The sequence below is a fragment of the Rousettus aegyptiacus genome, unplaced genomic scaffold (assembly GCF_014176215.1).
Source record: "Rousettus aegyptiacus isolate mRouAeg1 unplaced genomic scaffold, mRouAeg1.p scaffold_m13_p_8, whole genome shotgun sequence".
Classification (NCBI taxonomy): domain Eukaryota; kingdom Metazoa; phylum Chordata; class Mammalia; order Chiroptera; family Pteropodidae; genus Rousettus; species Rousettus aegyptiacus.
This window is the reverse complement of record NW_023416311.1, coordinates 3,035,184-3,049,785: the sequence shown is the minus strand read 5'-3', so window position 1 is coordinate 3,049,785 and position 14,602 is coordinate 3,035,184.

Sequence of the window (14,602 nt, the reverse complement as noted above, 5' to 3'; positions counted from 1 at the left end):
GTGTCCCGGGCTTGGTCCCAACGTCCCTCCCGCAGAGGAGTCTTTCCAGATCTCACTCTGGGTCCGGTTCCCCGTCGGATGCTCTTAGGCCTCCCTTTGCCACTTTTTTTTTTTTTTTTTTGCTCAAAACACGTATCATGGTGTGAAATTACGGGTCCGTTGGTGCGATGCCAGGATTACTGTCAGAGGCAGCCAACAGCCCCCATTGCGCGATAAGCTTTCCCGGCGCACAGACTCTGTCTGTTTTTGTCACTGGTGCAGCTCTGGCGTCCGGGAGAGGGTTCGGCACACGCGAGGGGCTCAGTCATTCTTCTAATCAACTGGCCCGTTCGTTCGTTCATTCATGGTCGTGTTTTCCGCCGAAAAGCGAGGGAAAGCGTCCGAGGCCACCGTGTCAAGCTCCCGAACGCAAGTGCGAGGTGTCTTCGAGGCTTTTCTCTTGCCTTAGACGTGTGTAAACAGTGGCATTCCACGCATGATATATTTGTTCGCTTTCACCGAAGAGCTGCGTTTCCCTTCGCCCTTTGATGAAAGAGTTTAACTTTCCTCCCCACCCCGTAAAAACAGCTGCTGGGAAGCCGACCTCCCGGGGAAGGACGGCGTCTTCACCCCCACTGCCACCACCCCAGCTCGCACCCCATTTCGAGGACCCCGCCCTCAAAGGCGTCTCAGTCTCCTTTCGCTGAGGCACAGCCTGAAAAGTGTAGGGTCTCGGGCCTGAATCCTGTGGCCCAGAGGCCCTCAGACAGGCGCACGAGAATCACCTTGGGGGAGGGCGGGGGGTCGGTGTGAAATCCCATCGCTGGGACCCGCCCCCAAGTGTCTCATTCAGTCCTTGACCCTGTGGGGCCTGAGTTGTGCATTTCTAACAAGTTCCCAGGCGACTCTGATGAGGGACCCCGTTTGAGAACCAGGGGCGTCAGCTCAACCCCAGTGGCACATCCGGACCCCTGGGGGCCGCTAAAGAACCTGGACGTGCGGGCCCGCCTCAGGCGAACCAAGTCAGAATCCCGCAAGGGGAGGCCGAGCCGCTCATGTGTTTTCAGTTCCTCTGGGAACTGTAATGCTCTAAAGCCCAGAGAGGTTGTGACTCGCCCGAGGTCACACAGCAAGGCGAGGCAAAGGCAAGCCGGCCGTTAACGGTGTCTCTCCACTCCTCCGTCGCGTGCCGGGACTCGCCAGGCTCCCCTGCATGGTCGCGCCTAACCCTCACCGAGCCGGGGAGGAAGCCGAGGCTCAGAGAGGCCACGGCGGCAAAGGTGGCGCCGGCACCCCGGGCCGCCGGCCTCAGGTGCTGCCCTCCCGGGGGACAGAAGGGGGAGGCCCTGGGCTTGCGTTCGGGTTCCAGCGCTCGGCGGAGCTTGGCGAACAGGCTAACATGCGTCGGTGCCAGCCCCGGCGTCCGGCATCTGTGAAACGGGCTGCAGCGCCCGTGGAAAGGAGACGTCCGGCTTCTGGGGGACCCCGTGTCTGTCCCTGTCACCTCACACGCTCTCTTCCTCACTACCGCGGTTGTGAGTGGGCCCTCAGAGCCCACTGCAGCCCTCGCCCCAAGACCCTGCGATTCCAGCCCCTTTGCACAGCAGAAGTTAGAAGAGAGATGTCATTTGAAGTTACGTCTCAAGCCGCCATTCAGACATCATCTCACTTACCGCCTGCGGCACAGTCCCGGGCGGGGTGGGCGTCCCCTTGCCCCATTTTCAGAGGGGGGCACTGAGACTCGGGGGCGGGAGGTTGGACAGCTGTCAGGGGAGGCTGGACCGGGAGCAGAGCCCAGCACTGCCTGACGGCAGGCACCTCTGCTCCCTTCCAAAGAAAGAGCAAAACTCACTCCTTTTAAAAAATGTGTTCATTTCCCAGCCAAGCCAGACGGCCGCCGGCGGGCAGCACAGCCCCGTTATGAGCCCTGCTCTCTGCCTGCTCTCCCGGGCCAGCCCTCGCCCCCAGCCCTCCCGTTCCCCGCGAGGCTGCGCCCACCCACAGCCCCAGACCCGAGCTCCAGTCTGGGTGCCGTGGAGCCGCTGCCAGGTAGTGGGGCGCTCGGAGGTTCTCGAAGCCTCCTGGCTGCATGGGGCCCCTGCATGGTTCCTGTTCCTCCCTCCCGGGAAGCCCTGTGCCCCCCCCACCCCCACCACCCCCCGGCATGCCCAGGAGGCCAGACTTTGAGGGAAGTCCGAAGTGGCTGAGTGGGGCCTCTTGGGATTGTCCAGGTGGGACCTTTGGTAAAATCCTGTGGCCTTGGACTGGAGAAAGGAGAAGTCCATTACCTTAGAGCTGGATTCCTTGCTCACCATCTTCTCCGCCATCCTCCCTGCCTTCCTCCTCCCTCCTTCCCTCCTCCATTCCTTTCTTCTTTGCCGAACTCAAATCAATGACAAACTGCCCACCCCTGACACATCCACTTGAACTTAGCCTCATTGAGAAACTCCTCTTCTGGGGCCCCCACGGGGGAGGTGGGTAAATCCAGCTTCGGTCTCGCCCCAAACCGACTCCCCACCGCGCTTCTGACAAAGCCACTTAGCTCTTCATCCCAACACGGCCCTGAGCCCGAGCGTCCTTGGACTGGAGACCCAGCTCGACTGCTGCATTCCCACTGAGGATTTGGGGGTCAGAGAGATCCGAGTTGGAATCCTGAACTGGTCGCTGACTTTTGGTGTGACTGACTTTGGCAATACGCTCAGTTTCTCTGAGACTCATTTTCTCAGAGAAAATGGCAATAATATGCCCACCAGAGTTGCCGAGGAGAGAAAATGGGATAGTAAGGTACCTGGCCCCCAACAGGAGCTCAAGGCTCGTCCCATGTCACCGCGCTCATGAAAACCTCTTCTCTATCAGGGCTGATGGTCAGATTCACTCAGGGATGACTGACGATCATTTCAAATACTCACGTAATGGTTCCTACTCTTAAATATATTTTTATTTCTATCATCTCACTCAATACCCACGCTGCTCCACGTCTCAGCATTCCCCCAAACCCTGCTTTCAGAGGACACTAACTCTCGGAGAAGTCGCGGACTTGCCAGGGTCAAGGCGCCAGCCCAGGGAAGTCTCAGCGTCACGCGGGGTCCGACGGCAGCGGGGCCTGCGGCCTGCGGCCTGCGGCCTGGGGATGTGCCGACACGTCGTCCCTTCCTGCGGTATTTGCGTTTCTACGAGAAGCTCAAAGACGTGGCCGTTCCGGTGGCGTGGCCGACCTTGGCTGGCCAGCGGCGGGGAGGCCTGTGCCAGGCAGGAAGGGAGTCCGTGGGGCTTCTGCAGTCACACGGGAAGGGCGACCCACCTCACGTAGCTGACAGAAAACCGAAGTCATTGCGCGAGAGCCGTGGGAACCTCAGGGAAATCCGTCCCCTGCAGGAAAGGAGCTGGACCCCATGCCCTGTGACCCCCGGGGCAGGGCCGTCTGCGTGACTGAGGGGAGAGGCCGGCAGCACGGAGGTTTCCCCAGATCTCAGGGGAGCCCTGCTCTCTCCCTCACCCCATGGTCGAAGGCGCCCAGAAGGAAGAAGGATCCCCTTCTCCCACCCCCCATCCGCCCACTCTCTGAGCGGGGTGGGCGGTACTCCCTCGGGGCTCAGAGGACGCCTGTCATCACTCAGGAGGCTGTGGGAAGCGGCGCGTGGCCCCCCCTCACGCACATGGTCCCCGCTTCGGCGAGAGGGGGAGGGAGTTGGCAGTGACCGAGAGCTCTATCCAGCACCAAGCATCGATCTGGTCCTCTGCGTCGTCATGGAGACAGCTCTTCCACTCTGGGGGAGACCTTCGGGCCCCTCGGCCTCTCCTTCCCGGGCAGGCAGCGCCCCCCTCTCCTCAGCCCCCTGAGCCGTCCTAGTCACCTTTCCATCTTGACAATCGGCCGGCACTGCTCCCGCCCCTCTCCCCTCCTCTCATCCTCTCCATCTGCCCTCACCCTGCCCTGGGACCAACCCCCAAGGGCCTCCCTGCACCCCGCCCACCAGCCAGCACCCCTGTGGGCCTTGGGGCCCCCTCTCTCCTTGGCGTGTGCAGAGATGCAGGCCCCGCCCGGGAGAGAGAGGACCCCTCTGAGCAGGACGCCCAAGGCAGCTTCCTCCCGCAAGCCGTTCTGCGCCTCCGCCCCGCCGCCCCCCGGCTGCCTTCCTCAGCAGAGCAGTGGAGGTCACGAAACCACTGTGCCTGTCAGCCTGTCAGATGGACCTGGGTTCCAGTCCCCGCTCTGCCGCTTGCTAGCTTTACAGCCTCAGGCAAGTGGCGATTCCTCTGAGGTTCCGTTTCCTCAGCTAAAAAGAAAAATACGGGAACACCGTCCACCTCGACGGGTTGCTGTGAGGAGAAACGAGACGCCACCAGCAGCTCGCGTTTGCTGAGCCCTGGCCACGTGCCAGGCACCGTGCTAGGCACCCGATACGTGTCACTCGGTCCCGCGAAGCGGCCACCTTTGCCGTCTCCACGTACGCACGAGGAGCTCATGCTTGGAGAGGCGATGAGACTCGCCCAAGGTCGCCAGCACGAGAGCCCCGTAGGCGGTCTCGGATCCCAGCGAGATCTTTCTCTACCCTCTACATCTTCTCTCCCCTGTATTGAGAGCGCGGCACGCAGAGTCGCCTGGCGCACAGTAGGTGGGGGATCGCTACCATGCCCTACTGCGACAGACAGTTAATTACGTCGTTTATTAGGTGCCTAATGTGCCCCAGGTGTTGGCAGCACCGTGATAAATTACACACCGTCCTTGTCCTTGAAAGGCCTATGAGTCCGTGGCAGGAAGCAGACATGCAGATCCGGGCAGTGTGGTGCAGGGGTTTGAGCCCAGGCCCTGGGGCCGCTAAGTCCAGGTGCAAATACCACCTGGCCAAGACCCCAGCTGGGTGCTCTTAAGCACATCACCACCCTTTCCTGGATCCTTTGTTTCACGTACACAGTGAGACTTTCCGTGGGACCAACCTTGCAGAATCCTCCTGAGGAGGCAAAAAAGAAAATGGACCACACGACTCAACGCAGTGCCCAGGGTGGATCAAACGCCCCATGAAAGGGTAGAGTCGGCGTTTCTGTCATCAGCCCGGTTACACCAGAGCCCCGGTTACACGCAGTCAGGACTCCACAGAAATCAGGAAGGGCTTCCTGACGGCGGTAAGACTCTCGCAGAATCTTGGAGGAGCAGCCGCTTGCCAGGCAGTCCAGCAGGGGCAGGTCGCTTAAGGCAAAGGATTCAGCCGGAGCGAAGGCAGGAGACAGTCTAGCATGCGTGAGGAAGGGCGTGCAGCGTGACTCGCCCTGGCGAGCCCCGACGGAGCGTTTACTGTGTGCTCAGCATCGCCGTGGGTGGGCGCTTCTCCCTCCTGGCCGCAGGTGAGAAGAACCTGCGGAGGTCTGAGCTTCGTCTGTTTCTGTACGAATGCTGGGGCCCATCCCTAAAGGTTCTTATTTAATTGGTCTGGGGTGGCCCTGCCATCCGCACATTTTAAAAGCCCCTCAGCTGGTGCAACTAGGGACCCAGGTTTGCGAAGCCCCGGTCTAAGTGTTTCAGAAGTAGTGACTCATTTCGTCCCCGTGACAACTCTACAAGGTTGGTACCCGGGCTCAGAGGGGTTAAGTAACCTGTGAAAGACCACACAGCTCAAATAGGGTGAATCGAGGCAGATCTGACTCCAGGCGAGGCTGCAGATGGACCGGATGGTGGGCGGATGAGTGGGTAATAGAATTCGTGTGGGCAGCTACCCTCACTGTCACCGTGGTCACCCCATCCTCCCACAGACGCTTCCTGCAGGTACTTCCAGGGATCAGGACCTCGGCCACCTTGTCCCTGGCCTCAGGCTTCATGAAGTCGTGTGTTCAAATGTTAACACAAGTATAAACCACCACAGAGGGATACCGTATGAAAATGCAGGTTCCAGGTCAGTAGGTCTGGGGTGGGGCCTGAGATTCTGCATTTCCGTCCAACAAACTCCTAGGTAAAACCAAGGCTGCTGATGTGCAAACCACAGCCTGAGTAGCAAGCGATTAAAGATGCAAATGCAACGTGCCCATCCTCTCTGTAGGAGCCCGGGTATTCTTGAAGTTGGAGGGGTCCCTTCTTTCTGCCCTAGGAGTGACTTCTGCATCCCAAGTGGCCCCTGAGCTGTCCAAATGACCTGCTATATTCATGCTTCCCTTAAGCGACCTTAGGAGCGGTTCTCAAACTTTCGCATGTAGAATCATCTGGAAGGTCTGTGAAAATCCAGATTGCTGGGTCTCACCCCAGCGTTCACCTCTGATTCAGGAGGCTCAGGGTGGGGCCTGAGAATTTGCATTTTTAATGGTTCCCGTGGGTGCCGATGCCGCCGGTCTGGGGACCACAGTCTGGGAATGGCCGCATTACAGCGACATCTCCAGGATGGTGTTTCCTTAACCATGCCACAGATTAGATACACCAGCTTGCTTGTCATCCCAGAGAAAGGGGCATTCGACGTGGACTCGGAATCTCTGGCTTCGAATCCTGCCTGTGCCGCCAGCCCCATTAGTGACCATATTCATTGTGGATTGAGCTGGCTGCATGTAATGGAAAATCTAGGTAACAATGGCTTACACAACATAGGGGTGTATTTCGGTCTCATGTGACATGAAGTGGAGAAGTGGGCGATCCAGGGTTAATGTGGGAGGTCTTGGATGCCATCCGTATTCCGAACTCCTAACTTTCTGCTCTTTCTTTGACTTGTGGCTTCTGTCATTGACATTGCCTCACGAGCACAAAACAGCCACCTCGGCTCTGGCCTTTATTCTTCCGTTCCAGAAGAAGCAAGGAGAAAAGCACAAAGGGTTTGCCTGCTCAGTCAGACCTTCTTTAAAGATTTTCTGAAAGGCACATCTAAGAGCTTGCACTTACATCTCGTTGGCCAAAACATAGTCATATGACTTTTCCTCCCTGAAAAGGAGGCTGGGAAATGTAGTGTGTTTTCGTTTTTGTCTTTTGGAACCCGGGCTGATCACTGCTAACAACAAAATCTGAGTTCTGTTCATGGAGACCAAGAAGCGCGTGGTTATTCAGGTCGCTAGCGGTCGCCGCCGCAGCGACCCTGGGCAAGCGCCTTCTACTCTCGGGCTCCATCTCTGCAAATATAAAATGAAGTTGGACTTACCGATCAAAGAGATCGTTCAGCCCTGAGGCTGTTGGGTTGCACGATTCTATCTATACCTGCGCCCATGAGTGACACTCAGGGAGAAGGAAAGAGGCCTGGGTATCGCCGTCACGCGGCGCCCCGAGTGTGCCCAGTCTGAAGGAACGTCACCATATCCTGTGCCTGGTCATCCATTCATCCAGATACCTATTACAAATACTTTTGAGTGCCTACTGTCTGCTCAACATACAGGGTAGAGCGGTGAGTAAGACAGATGTCATCCTTGCCCTCCTTGCCCTCTTCAAGCTCAGTGTAGCTAAGAAGACAGACAATGACCAATAATGCTGCAAATATTCAAGACTGTCCTCTAAAGAAAGTGGACGCAGCGCATGAGCCCCCTTAGGACGATGCGGGGGTGCGATTTAGATGGGAGAGGAAGAGAAGGTCTCCCCAGGAACTCATTCTGAAACCGAGACCTGAAGGAGAAGGAGCCGGCTGTGCGAATGTCAGAGGAAGCGCATTCCAGACACACAGAACAGCGGGTTCAGACACGGGCCCTGGGGCAGGACAGAGCTGGGCTCGTTCTAGGAACCGAAAGATGGCCAGGGCGTCCAAACGTCATCGGTGAGGAGGAGGCTGGTGTGGAGTGCGGCTGGAGTGGTCAGCAGATCCCAGAGCTTGCGGGCCCGTGGAAAGCACTGGGAAGAAATTCGAATTTTATTCTAAGGGCAGTGGGAAGTCATTGGTGTGTTTTAGGCAGAGGTGGGGGCAAGATGGACGTGATCAGGTCTGCATCTTTACAGCATTCCCCTGGATCCTGTATGAATCATATATGTGAAGGAGAGCAGAGAGGAGGTGAAGAGCCCCTTAGGAGGCTATTACATCTGTCAATAGGAGCTAAACAGTGCTTGGATGGTGGTGGTGGGGGAAGTGGTCTCGTTCAGAATTATCTGGTACGTTCATCCATCCATCTATGTATCGGTCCACCCATCCATCCATCCATCCATCCACCCATCCATCCACCCATCCATCCATCCATCCATCATCCATCCATCCATCCATCCATCCACCCATCCACCCATCCACCCACCTACTCATTCAGCAAACATTTATAAAGTGTCTAAGTGTCAGGTTCAGCACTAGATATGTTGGATGACTAAGATGGTTCGGTGCCTCTAGGAGTTCACAAGTTAGAAGAGTAGAGAGAGACACATAAACAAATAAATCACTGCAGTTTAGCATGGGCCATAATAGCGGTGAGTTCCAAGAGGGGTGGGAGGAGACTCTTACCAGTGTTGATCTGTCTGCCTAGTGCCAATGGGAGGTGAAAAGCCACAGTGTGACTCACTGCTCCGGTTGCCAAGGGTGAGGAGTTATCTGGGCCACAGTAAAATAAACACATTTGAGGCATCAGCACAACAAGGAGACATTGACACCCTTAGAATTTCGCTCGGGGACAAATCCCAGAAGATGCTAGAGAGCAGACACATCTGCTTGGTCATATGGAGCTATCACATGGATCTGTCCTACAGGGTCTTTCTGCTTGAGTTTGAGGCTTCTTGAGGACGGTCCGTTATTGGCTGGATGCTAAGGGATGTCACTGAGAGCAGGACTGGCCGCCTGTGCTCCAGGCCTTCAACGCACGGCTGTGGGAGCAGAGAAGCCACGGGACCGAAGCAGATGGGCTCAGACGGAGAGTGTGGCGTAATGGTCAAGGAGGCAGGTTCTGGAACCCAACTGCCGGGATTCGAACCCTGCCCCCTGCTGCCCGCCAGCTGTGTGACTTGGCGAGTTACCCAGCACCTCCATGACTTCACTCCCCGCCTCACGGGCGAATACAGCCGCACCTCCCCCTCGAGGGTTAAAAGACTTCACGTTGCTGGGCTTCTGTCTTAGGTCAGTGCCTGCGACATGCTCAACACTGTCTGTGTGTCCAATAATACAGTCTGTCCTGTCTCGCTGCTTCTGTTGAGTTCTGTAGACAGACTTTCAGGGCTGGCCCATGTGCTCGCTGGCTCCCAGGAACAAGACGTGCGGCCCAGGGGTAAACGTGGAATGTGCTGTGAGGTGGAGTATGTCTGCAGAAAATCTTGGTCTCTCGTTAAAGCAAAGCTCCTCCTGGGAGTAGTTGCACCTTACTTCCTGTTCCTCGGAGTTTGTCTCTCATGCCCAGGGCCGTCCTTCTACCTGCCCCATGCCCTCGTCAGAAACCGGAGTCGGATAAGCTTGGGATTCGGAGTCAGACTTGTTTCAAACCCTGCTGAGCTGTGTGCAAGTAATTTACCATCTCTGAGCCTCATTTGGTGTAACTTTGAAATAGCAAACAGTGCTGAGCTTGAGAAACCCTGAAAGACAGCGGTTGTAGCCCAAATTCAGCGGCCAGCCCGTGGTTAATGGAGGAAAACCACGGAGGGCATAGAAACGGCTGGGTCAGAGAGGCATGTAGCAGAAAGGTCGGCAGTGTGGCCTCCGGAACACGGCCTTCTGGGTTCAAAGCTTCCAGTTTTCTCTTCAGTTCCATTCGGGTCTGGAAAACCACGTGCCTAAGTCTTGCCTTCGTAGTAGGGACAGTGCTAACACGGGCGGGGGGGGGGGCAGTGCCAACGCGCACTCCTTTGACCATGGCTCCCCGAGCTTCAGGGCATCTTCTCAGTCTCTTCTCCCCAACAGTCGGAGGGTTAGCCCCCTTCCTTAGATTCGTCAACCGGGGAGCAAAGGAGTTAAGAACTTGGGCTTAGCAGGCCCGGCCGGCGCATTCTGCCGCAAAGTCTATCCCCGAAAAAGTGCTGGTGTATTGGGGTTCACACCCCTTTGTCTAGTTTTTCTTGGACACAAGGTCCGTGTTGCAAAGAGAACAAAGTCAGAATTTGGGGAGCACTGTGCGCCGAGAAGAGGGGCGACAATTGGGCCATTCAGTGTTTAGAACTAGTCATTTCGGCCAACTTTTCGATGGCTGAAATTCTGCCTCTTTCTAGCTGTGTGATCTTGGATGAATTTCTTAACCTTACAGATATTTTCCTTATCTGTTAATGAGTTTAATTCATAATAACACTTACCTCATAGGGTGGTGAGGAGCTAAATTATTGTCTTGGTCCTAACGCCTAGCCCAAGGCCATGAACTCAGCAGAAACTCAGTCAATGTAGTGTCCTCTCAACCAGCCACGGGCACCACCTCCAGACTTACCTATAGACAGTAGCAGATGATAAACAGACCCTCCCTCTTGCCCCAGGCTTGTAAACACAGCGCATGGACCTGGCCCTTAGCAATTGTGAAGCTTTTGTTAGGCTTGGCTGGGGGCAGGGCTGGGGTTCCGGGGGAGCCCCCTCACCTGTGGCCGTGGATGTCTTAGTCAGACATGCCTGCGTGGTAAACCACTTCCGATTCGATGACCAGCTGAGCCGTGGGTCCGTCCTGGGCAGCTCTGTTCGGGGGTCGTAGTTTGAATGCACTCCCCGCCTCCCCCTTTGTGTTCTCAGCCGCTTCCTCCACGACCTGACTCTCCTCTCCAGAAATGCGTGGTATGAGGTGCGCTGTGGGAGGCAGCCAGACCTTAATATGGTCCTTGGCACCTGCCGTCACATCTCGCCGGATCCAAGATGACTTTGGTTATAAAATGCACCATTATTTTCTATATCCCTGAGTTAAAAAAAAAAAAAAAAGCCTCCAAACTGTGACATGCCATCAATTATAAAACACGTAACAACTTCAGATATCATTAAATGCAAAAAAAAAAAAAAATGTGCTTTTAGAGTCATTTCCCCTTTTTAAGGAATGAGGCGAGGAAACCAGCGTTTAGTAAGCGCCTACCCCATGCCGGCCCCTTAAATCACACATGATCTCATTTAATCCTCACGGCAGCCCCATGAGATGTGTATTATCACCGCCGTCGCCACTTTAAAAAACGAGAAATTGAGGACCCGAAAAGTTTCGACTTTCCCAAAGTCACTTATGACCCTCGGAATGCCCAGATAGGCTGCCTTCTCTGGGCTGCCTTGTAGTGAGACTCCTGCCACTGAGGGTCATCAAATATAAGGTGGGCGGCCACTTGGCAGTGATGTTGTAGAGGACACCGACCTACTTATAAAACGCAGCACGGACCACTGTTTTACAAAGGGAGAAAGGGCCTCAGACTGCTTCAGTGACTAACACGAGATCAGAATGCTCGTGAGGGGACCAGCTGGGACTCGTCTAGCTCCAGACTCCTTCTTTCTTGGAGTTTTACTGGGAGGAAGGAAGGAGCTGAAGCAGAACAAAAGTGGGCAAATGAATCAGCCAAATTATTATCAACATAATTATAAGCCGTGAGGAAGGAAAGAAGGTGGGTGCCGTGACAGAGAGGAAATGGGTGGAGAGAGGTCTCTCAGGGGGACCATCAGGAAGAGACTCCCAGGAAAGAGGGGGAAATTGAACCCTCACAGCGTTTTTGCTTTCAGGATTCAATCTGACAATGCATGCAGTGCCCACAGGCTAATATTTGCCACTAGAAAGTTGCCAATAATTGGTAGCCATTATTAAGAAAAATAAAATGGAAAGAAAGAAAGAAAGAAAGAAAGAAAGAAAGAAAGAAAGGAAGGAAGGAAGGAAGGAAGGAAGGAAGGAAGGAAGGAAGGAAGGAAGGAAGGAAGGAAGGAAGGAAAAGAAAGAAAAGAAAAATGCTCCTTCAGAAATCATTGTGGAATCAAACGTGTGCTCTGTCCTGGCCCCCAAATCTGGATCCTCACTCTCAGGGAGTAGGAGGTGGGGAGGAGAGAACTTGGGGCAGCACGGGGTTTAGCAGACAGGCCTCGACAGGATCAAGGCTACGGCACCCGCGGGCAGCCTCCCATCCAGTGCCTGGCAACTGCCCGTTCCGTGGAGAATGCCAAGAAGCTAAGAGTCGCCTCCGCCAGCCACACAGTCGCTGTGTGACCTTGGGCAAGTCGCATCTGCTATCTGGGCATCCGTTTGCTCATCAGTAAAATGAAGGTTTGGGTCTTCAAAATGAAGACCCCTGGGGCTCTGACTTTATCTGATTCCCACCAAGGCCTCCCTCATTCTTTGGGCATGCTCCCACAGTGCCCTCTACTGGCCATTCAGTAGAGAGCAGGTTCTTCACAGCCTCGGGGACATAGATTCTAGTGTTAGGGGCCCGGAAACCTGGCCTGCCAGCTGCCCTACACCCATGGGGATTTAGAGCCCTTGGGGACACCTGCAGGATAAGAGTCAGGAAATCCGACTTCCCAGAGTCACAGAATGTTGGAGAGAGAAACTTAAAGACTATTGATCGCGACAACGGCAATATTAGCTAACATTGACTCGGTGCTAACAATTTAAAGGCGTGGGCAAGATGCTATGCGCAAAGAGGTGACCAGTAAGGCAGAGGGTCTGCTTGAAAGAGGCAACATTTTTCCTGAGGCCTAAAAGGTGAGCACTGGCCCTCCCTGCAGGTGGAAAGGTTACAACAGGCCAAGAGACAAGCGCGTGTGAAGTCCGTAGCAGGACGAGACCTTGACGTGCTCAAGGAATGAATGGAATCAGAGGAAAGAGTTCCCAGCCACTGGAAGATGAAGAGTCTTGGAATGCTAAAGCCGTATGTCTGGTAGAAGTGCAACCACCTTGGAAAGCTGCTTGGCTCTGCCGAGTAAACCCGCACATACACCCTTCGCGGGAACCTGAGCCCACCGGAGGCGTACATGAGAAAACAGCGTGCTTCACAGGAGCTGAGAATGGGAGGCGACCCACATGCCCATCCACGGTAGAAAGGACCGATAAATCAGGTCGCGTTCTCCCAACGGAACAATGTCAGTAAAGTGGGACGATTACGCTGTAATTAAACACAACGACGTGGGTCGCGTCCACAAAGATAACGGTGCCCACAAGAAGCCGGGCTTGGAACACAGACGTTGTAAGATTCCTCTCACATAAACAGACAGACTTCCTCTATGGTGCCAGGAACTGGGGCACCGGTCACCATTGGAAGGTGTGAGGGGGCAGTTCTATGTCTCGAAGTGGGTCTCACGAGAGCGTGTTACATGTAGATTACACGCCAATAAAATATAATGAAAGCGTGACGTGGCCACTAAGTGACATCGCCTTTTTCATCAAGGTCGTGTTATTGTCATCACTGGCATGAGTAGCCCTAAGTGCTACTTTTCAGCCTGAGAAGATGCAAGCAGAGGGGAGCACTTGAGAAGGGAACCCATCCCTCCCGAGTCCCCGGGGAGCGAGGATAGACTAGCGAAGGCGCTGGCTCACCCAAGCGCTTCACAAAGCTCTCGAAGGAGTCAGTGCAGGAAGAGCCTTCAGCCCCCAGCCATCTCTGAGCTCGGAACTGCTCTCTTCGGCATTTCTGGACCAGAGGTGCTCTCCTAGGTCCTGAACTGTGGGAGAGTTCGAGGCCACGTTGACCAACGGGGGCCTGTCCTGACATGGCCCCAGGCAGGATCAAAGAGAACCCTGCTGGAAGGTTTGAAGCCACAGCCACAGCCTGCCACTGACCGTCACAGATCACTAAGTACCATGAAGGGGCGTCATTATCCTAATTTACAAATGACCCGAGAGAAGTCAAGTGCTGTTCTGGAACTCACTCCTCAGCAGACGTCAGACTGAAAAATGCATTTCTCAGTTTCTGATCCGGCGCCCTCTGGGTGTCGGTGTTCTGTGGACACAGGACGGGGAGGATGAGATGCTCTGTACACCTCCGTGTCTCCCAGGTCCCCTGACTTCTGAGTTCCCGCTGGGTGTGAAAGGCTGTCTCGGGAAGAGGGACATTTAGCCTGGCCACAGTTAACTGGTGTCTGGCATCACATACGTGTGCACACATACACACACTCGCGTGCACGCACGTGCATACGTGCACACACACATGCACGTGCACACGCATGAATACACAATGCGCACGTCCTGCCACAGTTCTGACGTAGCTTTTTAGTTGTCGTTGCGAAACATCCGGGATCATGCGGGGAGGCAGCGCGGTGGGGCAGAAAGAGCACATCGTTTAAATGTGAACAAAACCGAAATCCAAATCTTGGATTTCACCATCTCCTCGCTGTCTCGGCCTTAAACAAACAGCCCGCCAGGCATTCCTCCAACAAAAATGGGTGTACCCAGGAACAACAAAGAATTGCAGTGTGGGAAATGCGACCTAACGGTGAACCATACGCCCAAACAAAGGAGAGGCCGCTGTTTCATAGAGGAAACGAGGAAGTTGGGGGAGCTGGGGGGGTTCCCTGCCATCCACACAGGGCTCGAGCGCGCCCCCTGCAGGCCCTCCCGACCCCAGCGTCAACGGGGATTCCTGTCGATCAGCTTTTAGGCTGTGCAGCCTTGAGCTCCCGAATCTCAGCTCCCTCGTCTGTAAAACGTGAAGACTGAAAGTCTGACCTACCCGTGGGCACTAAGCCGAAGGCAGGCATGTGCTTTCGGTATGCTGTCGAGTTCCTTCGACCTCTCCGTGCCTCAGTTTCCTCCTCCGTGAAGCGGCACCTATCTCAGAGGGTTCGTGTGAGGACGAAGTTCCGTGCCCCATGTCAAGGGGTCTGGCGCACTGGTTTGT